Raw genomic sequence first — 15,959 nt, 5'->3', positions numbered from 1 at the left:
GCTTTGAACCGCTGACCCTCCGGTTTCTCAACGACCCACTCTACTGCCTGAGCAATGGCCAACACCATTTTCAGGTGTAGGTATAACTAACTAGCTAAAGACATCACAGCTGCTCTAGAAAAACTGCTGATGGGAACTTTTATAGTATAACATTATTTTGAAATCATTAAGATATCTCAGAAATCACTTAACAGGCTCTTTAAATGTATTATCTTTTTTTGAGTGGCTTGCATTGAAGCGCAAAAGTCTCCAACATGACAGGAGTCTCTCTGCCACCTGTCACGCTGTGGCTCAAAGGCAAATACTCAACGGAGCAGACCCCAGGCCATCTAGTCCTCTGTGTCTACTTCACAATCGGTCCTCTGTTCGCAACTTCGGGTGGGTCCAGCTCCTTCCATCCACATCGCTGTGAAAACAACCAAATCTCAACACACTCTCGCACTGGCTTAGCCATGTGTAAATAGTCCCGTACACATTCTCGGACCTACTTCTAAACCCATCACACACCACGGCACAGCAGGATCTTTGGGGAACCTAACCCCATTCCTGCCACTTACCATTATGGTACTGCCTGTCTGCTCCATTGGAAACACGTGTGTGCTCCCATGCTCAATGCATTCATGCATGAACATGTGCAGCTGCCAAGGTATTCCCACTGTACCGCTGGGTGTGACTGTGCACACAAAGTCAACAATGTCACCCCGATAAACTGTCATCCCCTCAATCCCTGCCTTGATCTTTGCCAGCCACTCAAATATTAGATTACATCAGCATACATACTAAACTGGAAAATCTTTTGAGGTTAAAAACAAATCTACATTGAGCCGATGGTGGTATACGAAAATCTCGATCCACATAAAACCTGAGTTTGTGGGCTATCACTGTTACATGTCAAAATAGCAGATGGTGTTACACCCTGACTGTTTAACCAATAAAATGTTTATAAAACATAATTCCGGAAAAGGCACAATGGCGACTAAAATAGGATTCAGTAGAGTGCAGACATCTTGAACCTTGAGCATGCCTGTCTTACATTTGAAAAAGTTTGACGTGCAGGTTCTGTTCCACTCCAATCAAGTAGGAGTGCACATTAAAATGAAATGAAAAATGTGACTCAAAATTAGATGGTGGAACTACTCCTGAAAATTAAGTTGCCGGAAAAAAAACCGGAAATAAATTTAGTCATGCCCGGCATTAAATACCAATGCTAGTGTAACTTGCCTCGGTATTCACACCATAAACAAAGCTGGAGCCAGAGGACAAAATGACTTCAATACATCACTGTTCTTTTAAGTCAAGACCCTTCATCCTACCACCCAACTTAACACTTCAGCCATGATAAATGGCAACAGCTTGTGTGGACCCCACTGCCCCACCCTTTACTCCCGTTGTATGCTATGATGCACAGGGAGTCTCCTAATGTGCAATGATGAAAATGTTCTGCCACCGTGACGAGGCAAAGTCTTCAGTTTAAGAGACCCGAGAGCCGACATATGGTTGAGCGTATCGCAGGCGACATTGACGCATGGCTTACCTCAAGAGGAGGTTGGTCCACACCACTCGCAAAGGCTTTCACATCCCGGGAAAAAGGCCCATTCATTCTGAAAGGAAACCAGCGTAAAACATGTTTGGGGTACGAGAGCATTACAGCGTGTGGTACTGAAAATCATACAAACACGCAAGAGTGAGTGTGAGCACGTAGCAGTTGGACCACACACATGCACATAAAAATAATCATGCGTCAGAATCTTAATTTACACTAACATTCACACATGCATAAACACACATTTGCCCACTTAAACATTCAAATAACGCAAAATGACTACCTCAGGCCAAGTAATACAGGCCCACTCTGTTTTTGGATGGACCCTCCAGTGACAGCCTCAGTGTTTCCATGACTGGATGGACTCCTCAGAATTTATGTCTCTTTGATGATCTGGGGTAAGTGATATAATAATCATGCTGCTTCATGGTTGCCAGAACACTTGCCCATATTGGCGTGCCAGCTCTGTGCCCGCGGGGGAACCTCTGCCAAATAAAAGCTATCCGATTTCCGAAGGCAGGCATCGGTAATGAGGAGCAATGCCCTGCCAGGCACAACCACTAACACTCTCTCTACCACTCATTTAGGGGTTGCTCTAGAGCTATTTGGTACTTAACATCAAGTTAAATAATCTATTTTACTTCAACTTAAATTTACATTTTTTTTCAAGAAACTATCATTTACAAGCAGGCTACATATGCATGGTTGTGTATTTTGTGCATGGATTATTTACAATTTCATGGAAAAGACAGAAAGTGTTCTGAAATGACCCATATCAGCTTCCTGGATATTTGGACCCATTCAAATTATCTACGACAGTACAAACCATCTTTTTAAAAGAGTAATTACTGTGGGCACGATGAGGGCCAAACTCACTGGCTTTGGATATGGCAAAGTTGCCAGTGTTTTGTTACATAGAAGACTACATTATAGAGAGCAAACAGTCGTTCACAGTTGCATGCACTTTATAATGGAGAGCCACTTTTTTTTTTACATTATAGAGAGCAAACAGCAGTTCACAGTTGTAAGCACTTTATAATGGAGAGACACCTTTTTTACTCCACGGATCGATAAACCACATCGGAGTCTTTCTGCCTGTTGAGAATGAGAATATCTTGTCAGTCTTGAAGGAAAAGCTCATAGCTGGTTACATGGCACACACTGAATGGCTGTATGTCCCTTGAGCTTTTTAGGTTAAGACAAATGATGAAAAAGGCTGAGGGCTGAGCTAAAACTTAATAGCAAACACACAAGACAATACAAGAATTGATCATTTGTGCCATCAGAGATTAAAAGGCTTGTAAATCACCAGAGACCATGATACATCGGCTTCATTTTGAGACAATAAAGTAGATGTCAATTTAGAAAAAAAAAAAACTACAACCTGTGTTTTTTCATTAGGTTTGTTCCATACCTACTATTTTATAGCTAGACATAACGACTGAAAACAATATCTGACACACACACGCACACATGACTTTAAGTCGCATTTCTCAGATTACGTTATTCCATTTATCATCAAGCTGACAGAAATTCTCAGAAGAAATTAAAACAATGATATTAATGAAGTCAGAAGTCTGTGCTGTGACTGTATGAGGTCGAAAACAAATAAATATGATTTGGCCTATCAGTCTCACAGCTACGACTGTTCCGTCATTCTTATTTCCTGCCTGGTAATAAGCACCTGAATGCATAAGAGATGTTGCTCAAGTTCTTCCTGTCTATATTAATGTTTTATTTAGTGTTTTATATTATCATAATCAAAGTACCAATAAAAAATAGCAAAGCAGAATAAAATATACATATCAAGTGACAGCCTAGTTCCGTAACCTGTCCCACACAGAATCTTGATGTTATGTTAACAAATAAATTAGCATTTAAATAAGTCCTGCATTTTATCCTTCAAGGTTATGTCGTTATAGATATTAAATTAGAGTGGGCCTGCGTGTTTGGATGCTTGTGTTTGTTGGAGCGTGTAGGTGTGAGTCCGTGAGTATTTGTGTGTGCGTGTCTGTGTGTGGTCCGTACGCTGCCAACCGACAAGTCCCCCAGAGAGGTGTTAAAGCAGGTTTATTTTGGGTGGGTTTGGAAGAGAGCCCGATGGATATGTGCATGTTTCAATGTGTGTGGGTTACTGTGACTTCAAGCAAAGCTGACCGGACCTTACTACTATAGTTTCTCGAGTTAAGTTGCCTTGTATTTTCAAAAAGGCAGGTCCGGTGGCTTAGCTTGCTTTGGAAGATTAAGTTGGCTCATCTCCTTAAACGGCTGTCATAACAATTAAAATATGAGCTCTAATTGTACCAGTGCTGCAGTCATTGTTGGAAGAGCAAACAGCATCCTAAAGAGAACTCAGGTACCTCAGTGGGAAAAATCCAAACAGGGTTTTTGAAATTAAAACAAAGCTTCAGTGTTACCCCAAATGCAGTTGGTGAATATTTTTAAACTAGCACTTGAAATATATGGTCATTACAACAGTAAGATAGTTTGCCAGAATACATTTTACATTTGTGAGGGTCCTTAAGAACTCTATACTATACAATACTATACTATACTCTTCATTAAAAAAGTAGTGAAATTTGGTACAATTGATATGTTATGAACACAACATATGTTGCAAAAGGTCGGTGATTATCATGTGATTTATTTGGGTAAAAGAAAATCACACAAAGTATTGGTATTGGAATTGGCAAGCATTATTATTGAATCAAATCGATTTTTTTAGGTATCGCCCATCTCTACGATTTGATTCCACTGGGTTGGATTAGAAATGTTTTTTGTTTTTGGCCACAGTTCATTGTAACATTGAGCCCTGGTTCATCGCATTCATTGTCGTCTTTTCATCAACAAAAGGCCAGAAAATAGTTGTATTAAAACTGTAACAGAAGGTCCAACCAACTGATGGCAGGAAATTGGCACAACTTTGTTGTCACACAATGACATGGCATTTATGTCAGCAGTACACATATTAGATCGATATGTTGCAAACAAACACTTGTTCAGAGCTCACCAAGTTTTAAATGCTAAGGTTCTAGGATTACCTTTAAAACAAGTGTAAACAAACATCCAGACTGTTTGATTCCAACAGTGAGTTTGCTCAGTGCAGGAGGGATTAATGATTGAAGGAATAGATTTGTTCATACACTGATTGCATTTTTTGCATGCAAGGACATAAAGTGACAGCAATAAACCGTGGACCAGATTACTGCTGTCTACATGTATGATATTGTTTTCATCAAAAAAAATACATGATATGTGAGCGACCGGGACGCAATGTGCCCCTCCCTACACCCCCAGCCTCATCCTACATGTGTTTGAATCATCATAAGATAGTCCACAATTAATCTCAGAGGCAAACTAATCTCTCCTTTAAAATAATTGATTCATGAACCTGCTCAAACCATGTTGTTTTTAATCTACCCCTCACCGGCTGAGCAGTCATAATAAAATGTGGATTAACTTGTAAACTGGATGTTTTTTCTCTCTCTCTCTCTCTCTCTCTCTCTCTCTCTCTCTCTCTCTCTCTCTCTCTCTCTCTCTCTCTCTCTCTCTCTCTCTCTCTCTCTCTCTCTCTCTCTCTCTCTCTCTCTCTCTCTCTCTCTCTCGAATTTTACGGCAGATCATGGCTCACGATCGACAACAATAAATATGTATGCTAATTCACATCCTCATGAAGTATTAAAAAAATACACCCATAATATTACACATGCAAAAAAGCAAACAAACTCATATAAATGCATCCAGAGACATTCACATATAGTGCGTACCTCAGGCAGTTTACAAATTTATGTCATGTATAATAGATCCAGGCTGGTTTTCAAATTGGAAATTTGCACAAGGCATTTGGTCTGTTTCAATTTATCCCCAATCAAAAGTAATGTAATTCCCTTTTGTAAATTAATTGCATTCATTCAAGCTTAAATATCATTTTATGCTAAGAGACCATACAAAGTGCAGCACAGATAACTGAAGAAAAATAAACAACCCTTAAAACACAATTTAGAAAACAATTTTCCAAAGAAAAGGAAAAAACATATTTTTAATTCAGTATTGTGCATAGTGTCAAACATAAGGCAGAGGGGGACAGATCTGGCCTACCTAAAAACTAAAAAAGCCAAACTAAAAATAATTTTACCACCAAGTACGTTTCGCCATCTTACCAGAAGGCCGAAATGTTATGGAATGGTGATCTTGTTTGATTGAGTATGTTTAGCAAAAATAAAATTCAGTGTCAGTAGGACGTTTGTTTTTATATACAGCCGCTCCTTCGCTCTTCAGTCAGTATATGCTTTGATTTTCTGCATTGTGTTCCATATCACAAGATACAGAATAATTTCATAAAACATAAATAAAATAATCTGGCATCCTTGGTTGAGAAGGACAAGAACAGCATTATATTGTTTATATTTACGTGTCTACTATGTGTCATCGCTCCCTCTAGAAAAGATACTACCTTTGAGATTCTACCAAAAAGTGTAAATTGAAAAGGTGGATAACATCAACCATGTTATGGTGAACCTCCGACCTTTAAAGTATGGGTGGGGTTAGATGAACTGATATACTGTAGATTGTGTGGAGCTGCCATGATTGAAGCCATGTGAATGTGGTGGTCTGGCCCATTAATCCATCAGAAATCAGACCACACTTCACATCACCATTTGCACATTCCAACGCTCACTGATCCATCACAGGCAAAGACAACCTGGAAGCACTCAGACCCCAAAGTAAACCATTTCCTGAAGCCTCCACCCATGGCCCGAGCCAGACATTTATTTGTTTTGCATCGCTATCCTGCGTAGTTTGGGTCATTGCAAAAACTAACTAGGGAATTTACAGGGCCAGGTTTCAAAGTCTGGGTGCATAGCGGGGCCGTCTGATATGTTCTCGTGGGTTTGGGACAGGAAGTAAAGATTTACAAATGGACTGGAGTTTTCTTGAAGACTTGCCAATGTTAGGTGGGCTGCTGTTATTCCAAAGGAGGAAAAAATCCTTCCCCACCCTACAGACGCATATCCTGTACGTCCATATTCACGACAACGTTATGACGGGAAACACTCTGTACAAAAAGTCAGCCTTAAGAGCTTTACATCCTCCTGGTCCAAAAAAGGCTGGGCATATATCAGTGCAAACCATCTCAGCCACATATTTTATTCAGCTACGTTGTTGTAGATGGGAATGGGAGTTGTCTAATCAAATAGAATATCTCTGGGGTTTTTTGTTTTTTCTGTTTCCTAACTGAAAAGAATAAATAAATAAATTACATTTCATAATATTGTGACTTTAGACATGTTATTTCCTAAGGATGCAAATGGCAGTGATTTCAAAGAATGGCCCAGAACGTATTTTTGATTCACCATTACTGACACTTCTTTTTGTTGCATTTCAGCGACAAGATATCTTTGCAACAAATGAATGTGATACACATCAAAATGACTCAGCCATGTTTTGGGCATTCAAAATGGGTTACTGTGATATTGTGGCTTTTTTAAGGGTATATTTTTTCTACTGCAAAATTACAGAAGAAGAAAATAATTGTAATAATGTTATTCTAGAAGTACTGTTTTTAATGCTAATGTGCTTGAGGTGAGGAAAAGCGCTGGCCACACTGCTTCCCTTTTGTATTTATATTCACCTCTCTACCGGAATGTTTCCCACTCACTTGAGTCCCCCCCCCTCTTCGATCCCTCAAGTTCACTCTTACACATACACGTGCACACACGGGCACAAAAAGTAAAAGAGGACTTGAAAGACCTGTTTCAGGTGTTTGAACTCATCATTACCAACTCCAGCCTGGGGATCTGCTCTACTTGACAGTCTTGTTGATAGATTGTAATTGTGCAGTGGCAATTGATTGACTGGCCCTCACTTGGCGTAATATGCATTTATTGGAGGTTACAGGTAAAGGGAACAGCAGTAATGACTTTCCTCCATGTCCTTTGGCAAATGACCCTGGCGAAACAGCCTTCTTTACAAGCTCTGATGGACACTTTGCAATTTCAACGAGGGGCAGGATATTTTTGCATTTCACTCTGAGATGTAACTGCTGACAAAGCAAGAAAATCTTCAGTTTCCCTTTTAATCAAATTTCAATTATTCCTACGGCAAAGAGGTAACACTCATTTTGGTTGTCTATGTGTTCGTTATTTTCCTCCAGTAGCTGCAGGTAATTAATCATCCATACGTTTTTAAACATCTCCTCAGTCAGTACTTTGTCACCAGGGTGTGTGAGTGATTACCAGCGAAATAAATAAATGACATATTCCAAAGTGCGGAAAATACACATATGGCGTCTTCTTTGAAAACGTGGTGCATTTGAAGCGGAAGCGGAAAAGAAAAAAGGGATATCATGAATGGAAGTGGAAAAGAAAAAAGGGATATCATGAATGGCGAGTGACTTGAAATGTTTAGGTGCAGCTAACGAAGTTGTAGGAAAAGAAATGTGCGGTAGTGGGTCAACTGTTTATTTTTTTTATTTTTTTTAACAAGCCAGGAACATAAAGCGGGGAAAAGACACTTCCTAAGCCAAATCAGTTTGGAACAACTATGAAATAGTGCCTGCGTTGGCATTTTGTTTTGCGTCGGATATGTGTCTAAGAATATTCAAAGACAAATATAAGTAAACAGTGAAGGTTTAGAAAATTGTAATCCTAAACGAGCGCTAGCTAGCCTGAGTTGGAGGATGTTGAGAGGGCATTAAGGTCACTAGATGAAAAGATTAAACCACAAGTCACATTAAATATCTGGAACACTTGTGGATTATGTTCATACCATATACAAAAAAAACATATAGTGCATATTGTGTGGCAAGGACATTTTGCACACATCATCATTCTTTTGTTACAAGGAGCAAGGGTGCTTAGAGTGAATCTAAATCCAGAAACCAAAAACCTGTGAGTCTGAGATGTTTGTCATACTCTGTACACTAAAATGGTTATATTTTATCTTTATGATGAGTTTGAGCAGGGTTGACCATGATCCCTGATTAATGTTATACTAACACAGGCGTATAAATGGTGTCTGGTTATTGTATTAAGCCTCGGCCTCCTGCTCTCTTTACTGGTCCCAGAGGAGGATGGGCATTGAGTACTAATTGGTTCCACAGTGAACCATAACACGCACCCCACCTAAGAATGCCCGCCTTGATTTTTTTTTTTTTCACAGGACTCTAACGAGTGTTTTGCAAACAAAATAAAGGGGTTGATAAGAGGTCGAGTAGGCAATTGATGCGGTTACTAAGTGGTTAATTTGCATTCTTTGAAAATATTCAACAAGGGGAGTTGGTGGGTAAATTGGCCAGTGTTTGGGGGATTATGGTCATAAATGAAAACATAAACTCAGATACACATTTAATGAGGGAAAGGCTTAATTTGGCAAATGTTACAGTTGTATAGGCTTTCACGTTAGTCAATTTTAATATATGTCATAATATAGCAAAAAAAAACATTCACCGTGTTTGTACTTTACATTAGGGTTGCTGGGATACCAAATATTACATAGCAATTTCTAAAAAAGGATATAAATCCCTACCAAAGGAGAGATTTCATAATATATTTTCACAAGATGAAAAAAACGAAATGAAATGGGGCTCTTTAGACAAAATGAAGATGAAGGTGCTCAATCCCATGAAAACCAAGACCATATCATTCAAGGTTATGAAACTGCTGCCCCTGTTTCATCTGCTTCTCACTACTGTGGTTGTTCTTTCCTCCGTTGTCATTTGAAGAGCCAACTGCTAAAATCCCTGTCAGGAGTGAAAGAGTGCTTCCTATTCCAGTCCCCTGTGGCAAATTTCCTAAAACATACATATAAATTGTGAGATCATTTTCATCCGATGTCTCCCTGGGGGGGAATCTGTTATTATGGCTTTCGTCACAAGCATGCAAGTGTGATGAGTCTGGTTTTTAAAACTGTACAGTAAATATGCACAATAAGACAGATTGATACTGGCGTGTGCATCCTGTCTTTTTCACTGTCTGACATCAAATATAAAATAAGTTATTTAAAATTTTCAGCGTGTAAATCTTGGTGAAGGCACACAGGCTTTAACCAGAAACGTAACGTAGCATTGACAAACTTGCCAGTAATGCTCGGCTCAGAGTTGCATGCTTGAACAATCCACCAATTAAAATTAAACTTCCCAACTCTAGGAGGAGCCTGGAGCAAAAAAAAAAAAAAAAAAAAAATCCCTTACTGCTACTTTAAAAAGAGAACATGGGGACAAGTTACAGCGTAATGGGACATTCCAAGCAAAAGACAAAACAGTCACATTACAATGTACAGTAGAGCCTCCATTCAGCCTCTGAGATTTGGTAATTTTGTAGCCACTTGTGTATTGTTTAATCAGCAGCGTTATCATCACCACTAGTCCTCCTCCCCTTCACAGCAAAAGTGCTGAAGCAGGTGAATTACTAGGCAGAACTTCACAGTCCTCTGGTGCATCTGTCAATTGTGCTACTCGGCTGAATCCACAACCCCTCGGTAACCTTTTATGACCACCTTGCTCGCAATATTGCCCCTAAAAATACATGTACCTTGCAAACGCAGCTCTACCATCGGTATTTATTTTGGATGCCTCATATATTGAGCCCTAATTCTGAAATTAATTATGTTTATTGCTTTTGCACAGCGATGATGCGAGACCATGTTGGTGGTTGGCGAATCATTCGGGGCAATAGCCTTATCTAATGGGGCTATAATGCAGGCTTGATTGGCTCGATCTGTTGGGGGGAAATGATGGCCCCCTCCACGGCCCCTCCGGCCACAGCGCCTCAGGTTTATATCTGAGAATGTGTTGCATAATTTACACTTGTTTTACATGGCTGATCTACAGGATGATGTCTTTATTGCAGTTAGATAATCATGAGGCTTCTGATCCTTAAAATCATCCCCTGATTTGAGTAATGGGGAAAAAAAATGGACTTGTCATTCTACGCTTGTCACATGTGTATTAAAAAACTACTTGGGCAGACATGATCGGGGAATTCGGCAGGAAAATTTCCACTGTGTAAAGTGATGTTCCATCGACAGTGCACTTAACCCTCGAGCAGTGTAGATAAACATGAAATGGCTCCTTTATTCCATTTTGTTTTATTCCTTTATTCGTGCACGCCGCTCTCAGAGGAGCACTGGCATCGATTGCTGATTTAATGAAAGCGGTCCTTCCTCCCCACCATTCCTCACTCTTCCTCCTCCTCCTCCAGATCTGCTTAAAATGCCTCTGTTAATCAGATTTCTGTTAAAAGCTGTAAATAGAACCAGAGTTGTGGTGGTGAGAGAAACTCTCGCTCACTCCTCTTGACAAAGTCTTCTTTCTGTGATTTGGGTTTATTTTTCCTCTTTGACACTAACAAAAATAAATGGATAGACACTTACAGTATCCTTAAGGGATCATCTCTCAATGTTGTGTATTAGTTTGGTGAATTTTGATTGACACTGTCAAAGAAGTATAATATTTATGGTAGTGGTATGGGTAAATAATTATTTTAATCAAGACATACATTTGTAAAATAATGTCATTTTAATTTATAGATAAGAACATGTTTTCTTACATAAGCAGCTCTTCCATTTTTCTTTTTTATCGTACTAATCATCACATCGTTTCTGATGAATAGCCAGGCAAAATGATCACGCACTACATTACAAAAACTCTTAATTAGCAGGCGCTTCCTCAATCAAGCATCTAAATTACATTTGTACAGTCCAGTGATTACTGACCAAGGCGGATTCTTAAGCTGCGTAGAATAGGCGAGGCCAATAAATGGCCCCATCCAATGAGTGACCACTCAGTGAATGAATCATGTCCCAATAATTAAATTGTATGGCATGGTAGAGTGTTAAGTTTAGTGGATGCGCATTGAGCTGCTCTGACTTCTCAATTGGCTTTTAAAGAAATTAAGGGATGGATTTGGACAATAATTACTCTTTTCCGGATCATTTATTCCATCTAACACCACCACTCTTCTTCTTTTGCCTCTCCCAGTTCCTCTACAGACTTTAATCACTTGGAAACACTTACAATGTGTGTCAACCAGTCATTCACTCAATAACTGAAACTTGATAACGTCAGCAACAGCAAATGTCACAAACAAACGTGTGTTTGTTTATTGTGTACATATCATCATACTTAAAATATAAAAATAGCCTCAAGCAAGGAGTGTATGTTTTCATTGTTTGTTGTTGGCAGGATTGAACAAAAGTTACTTAATTGATCTCCACAAAACTCTGTACAGGGGTGCGGTGCATGAGCCAAGGAAAGAACATTAAATTTTGGTGAGGATCCAAGAGAGTTCTTTGTCACTCATACATTCATCTTAATTATAAAAATCCCAGCATGTGCAGGAGATTTGATATCTGGGAATCTGTAGAATTTGTTGGTGATCAGTCCTCTAAAGCGAAGTCAGTGCTCTACTCAGAGTCAAATAATGTAGTTTTGTTTTGCTGTTCTAACAATACCTGCTTTTTTGTTTTGGATAATTTATACGGGGGCGGCTCGGTGGTGCGGGTTCGATTCCACCTCCGTTAGTTTTCTCCGGGCACTCCGGTTTCCTCCCACATCCCAAAAACATGCTTGGTAGGCCGATTGAGCACTCCAAATTGTCCCTAGGTGTGAGTGCGAGTGCGAATGGTTGTTTGTCTCTGTGTGCTCTGCGATTGGCTGGCAACCGGTTCAGGGTATCCCCCGCCTACTGCCCGATGACGCTGGGATAGGCTCCAGCACCCCGTGGGGACTAAGCGGTACAGAAAATGGATGGATAATTTAAACGAGTTTTCCTGACCAATCAGTAGGATATAAGCCATAAGAATCAGTCAACTCCGAAGAAGAATACCGTCTCAATTTTGTGGTAGAGTTCTCAACACTCTGCAGAAATTACCCATAGAAACAGTTCTTTCCACTCCTCAATACAGTAGATATCAAAAAATAGGCTTCCTGAAGTCAAGTAGCCTTATGATAGACGAGCACTTCTTTGCACGAGGCCGCTGTATTGTGCATGCTGTGAAGTTTATTTTATAGTGTCCATGATAGATGTTGTTTAGAGCGATTTAAGCGGCCCTTATGCTGGTGTCAGCATCTGACCCCTCCGCAGTGATAAAGCTATCAGTAAGAGAGAGCCCAACCAGAAGTGAAATATGGAGGGAGGGACAAGTGTGCCAGATAAACTCCCGCATATTGGGCACCCGCCAATTGTGGGACGGGAAAGCGTTCACTCTTATCTACATAAAACTTGGGAAGTCGGCTTGTCGGGGGATTGGGTGGAGGGAGCAGTTAAATATCTCCCAGAGATGAGTTAAAATGAGGTTTTACAGGTTGTCAAAAAGAGGACTAAGCATAAACCAAATCTTCATCATAGCTGAAATAAAGTGGCTAATTAAATAATAGCATGTGTCCCATTATAGTATCAGTCAAAAATACATATATATGTGTGTGTGTTTGGGGGGGGGGGGGTACCCAGAAAAGTCTGTCCATACATGTATCCAACATGGAGCATAATATAGAATGTAACCAACATTGACACCCAATTAAAAAAAAATTCCAACTGGAAAGCAACATGTGACATCGTCAAATATTAGAAACAAGTCAACTCCTTTAATATTGCAGCGTAAAAGTCAATCTGCAGATGCATTTTAAATGGATACCTAACAATCGAGAGTAATCTTGTTGTGACATAATGACTTCTCAAGTGAACATCAAGTTTAACAACTCAGTTATTTCCAACTTTAGAGTTGTATTTTTCTCCCAAAATGCGCTGTTATATTTACAGTAGATACAATTTGAGCAAAGGATGTAAACTGTAAAGGCTAGAGAGTTCTTACAAACCCAGTGGGACGCAAAGGCTACCGACTCAATCTCTCCTGCAAGCTCTCTCATACAGACACTGCCCCAAATGAGTAGTTGGTGTTGTTGTGTGAAATTGAGACTTATTGGTTGTAATCAGGAAATGCGACAGGCCGGCTTCTCCTCTGGGGGGGGTGTCAGGTCACCTCTAATCCCCAACCCCTCTTCTTGTTCTCATACTCTGTTTTATTTCACATTTCTGTCCACACCCACAAGACTCGTCATCTGTCAACCAAGTGACTCACTGGATACACCGGTCGACCAAATTTCCTGCTACGTGACTTTATTGTGTGTCTTTGTCCCAACCGCCAATACTGCTGGGAGTTATACTGTATCAATACAGTTTACACTTTGTCCACACATCTAGAACACACTACACATAATGTCACTGTGGTGGAAGAATGGCAGTTTTGAATACTCATGAGAATACATTGTATGTGTAGCAAAAATATTTTAATTCAATGTGTTTTTAAGCAAGTCCATCCACTATGACTGGTTAAGATTTCCAGAATTAAAAAAATAAATCAACTGACTTTGAACACTAAAATAATCTCAAGTGACTTGAACAATTCAGCAAGTATGTGTGTTGCTTCCAAAGAGCAATTTTAACATGATGGAGGTGTCGGTCTCACCACAGGCCTCCTCAATGTCAGAGGATCACTGCACTGGAGGAAGTCACTGTTGACACACTAATTATAGCTGAATTATTCATTTGGACTTACTTGCACCTTTAAAATGAGCTCAATATGGCGAGTTACTCTTTCCTTTTTTTCTTTTCTTTTAGTGGACAATAACCAGTTATGGCTATTCGGGTCACATTTTCAAAGACAAAGTTGCTGTAATGAGACTGTCAATGTAACAGAATACTGATTAATAACGATAACAATTTGAATTCAACTAAATGGGAAGTGATCAGCATAGAAAGCTCTATTAATTTGCTCTCAAAATGTAGTGTGTAGTGTTTTTGAGGTTTGGGGGATTTTCATAATATTTACAGTACTTGTATGCCCTCTACTGGACAGGAACTGACCGATGCACTTGTCGCTTGCTATTTGTAGTGTTTCTCTAGTCTTGATGACTGACTGAGTCGCAACCAAATTAAAATGTGGATCTGTCGGGGGGGCCATGCAATCATTTATTTTCTATATGGTTATGGCCACTGCACCCTGGATGAGGCTAAACAACATGAAGATTTTGGATTTCCATTGAACAAGTCTCTGCTAGACATCTCCTTGTTGGTGTACGTGTATTGTGCATGTCAAGTAATAATGATAAGACAACAGTTGTCCCCATTTTATTTTGTCAATACTGGACTGAACTTTGAACTGAAACCAGCAGGGCAGGGCAGCTGTGACTCCAGCATTTCATAAGACAATATTGCCATCTAGTGAAACTAACTGTAAATTCCTCTATCATGAGAAAAGACACCGTGAAGAATTTGTGGACAGAATGGCGACTCAACTGGACAGAAAAAAAAATGCCTGCATGGCACATTCAGTATAGGCCAGGGTTCGGCAACCCAAATTGTTCAGAGCCATATTGGCCCCAAAAAACATACCTGTCTAGAGCCACAAAAATCTAAAAGCCTTATATAATGCAACATAGACTGTCAATACATAAGTTGTATGCCTACTATTAAAATGATTTGAAGAAAAAAAAATAGTTGTATCAATTTCATCATTTCTTCTTGCAGCCCATTAGGGTTCACGTACCTGCAAAGCAGAGCTGTCTGTTCGATGTCTGTCACGTCACACGACTCATCCATCACAGGCAATTGATCTGCTGATTGCTGACATTGTTTGTGCGGAGAGGCATGTCTTTAATTTTCAGAATGGTCCCGGTTTTGTTTTTGAAGTCCGAAAATAGGCACTCTGATATTTTAATGAATGAATCCTTCATGAACTCGCCATCAGTGAATGGTTTTCCGCGCTTTATTATCTCCCGATCTGCAACAAAACTTGCAGCAATAGTAGAGTTTGGAGATGCGATCCACTTCTTGAAACTGTTTTTCGGTCCTCAAATGTCTCCACCAGCACTGCGATTGCACCTTTCCTCTCAGTTGCAACTGAGTGATCGGCAGCAAATTTAACATGCTTTCGCTGAAAATGTCGCTCCCAATTCATCTGGTGATTTCACAACTTATCATTGATATTCAAACATGCAGGCAATGCTTCAGCATTGGCAATGAAAGCAAAGAGTTCAGTCCATTCTTTCTTGACGCCTCTGTTCTCATCAGCAATCTTTCTCTTTTTGCCTTTTGAATATCATCAAGGAATTGTACTGCATTTATTTTGTCAGGGGGGGATTGTATAGAATGACTTCATTGACATTATACAATAGGTATACAACGAAGTATTGACTTTGTATCTTTTAGCTCGGAATCACATCAAGACAGTTTGTTGATTGGTCACATCCCCCAAACTGGCTAGCCTAATTTTTATATACTATATTGGTTATGTCTATTTAGAATATTTGATAAATATTTGATAAAATAGTACAAACAGTTTTTGATGATTAAAATAGAAATGTATATTTGTTTGCATTCTAATATCTCAAACAGATTTTGAGTGTTTTATCACAACT

This window comes from Syngnathus typhle, linkage group LG4 (assembly GCF_033458585.1).
Source record: "Syngnathus typhle isolate RoL2023-S1 ecotype Sweden linkage group LG4, RoL_Styp_1.0, whole genome shotgun sequence".
NCBI classification, from domain to species: domain Eukaryota; kingdom Metazoa; phylum Chordata; class Actinopteri; order Syngnathiformes; family Syngnathidae; genus Syngnathus; species Syngnathus typhle.
The sequence above is the reverse complement of the archived record's forward strand: the minus strand, read 5'-3'. Positions refer to the sequence as shown.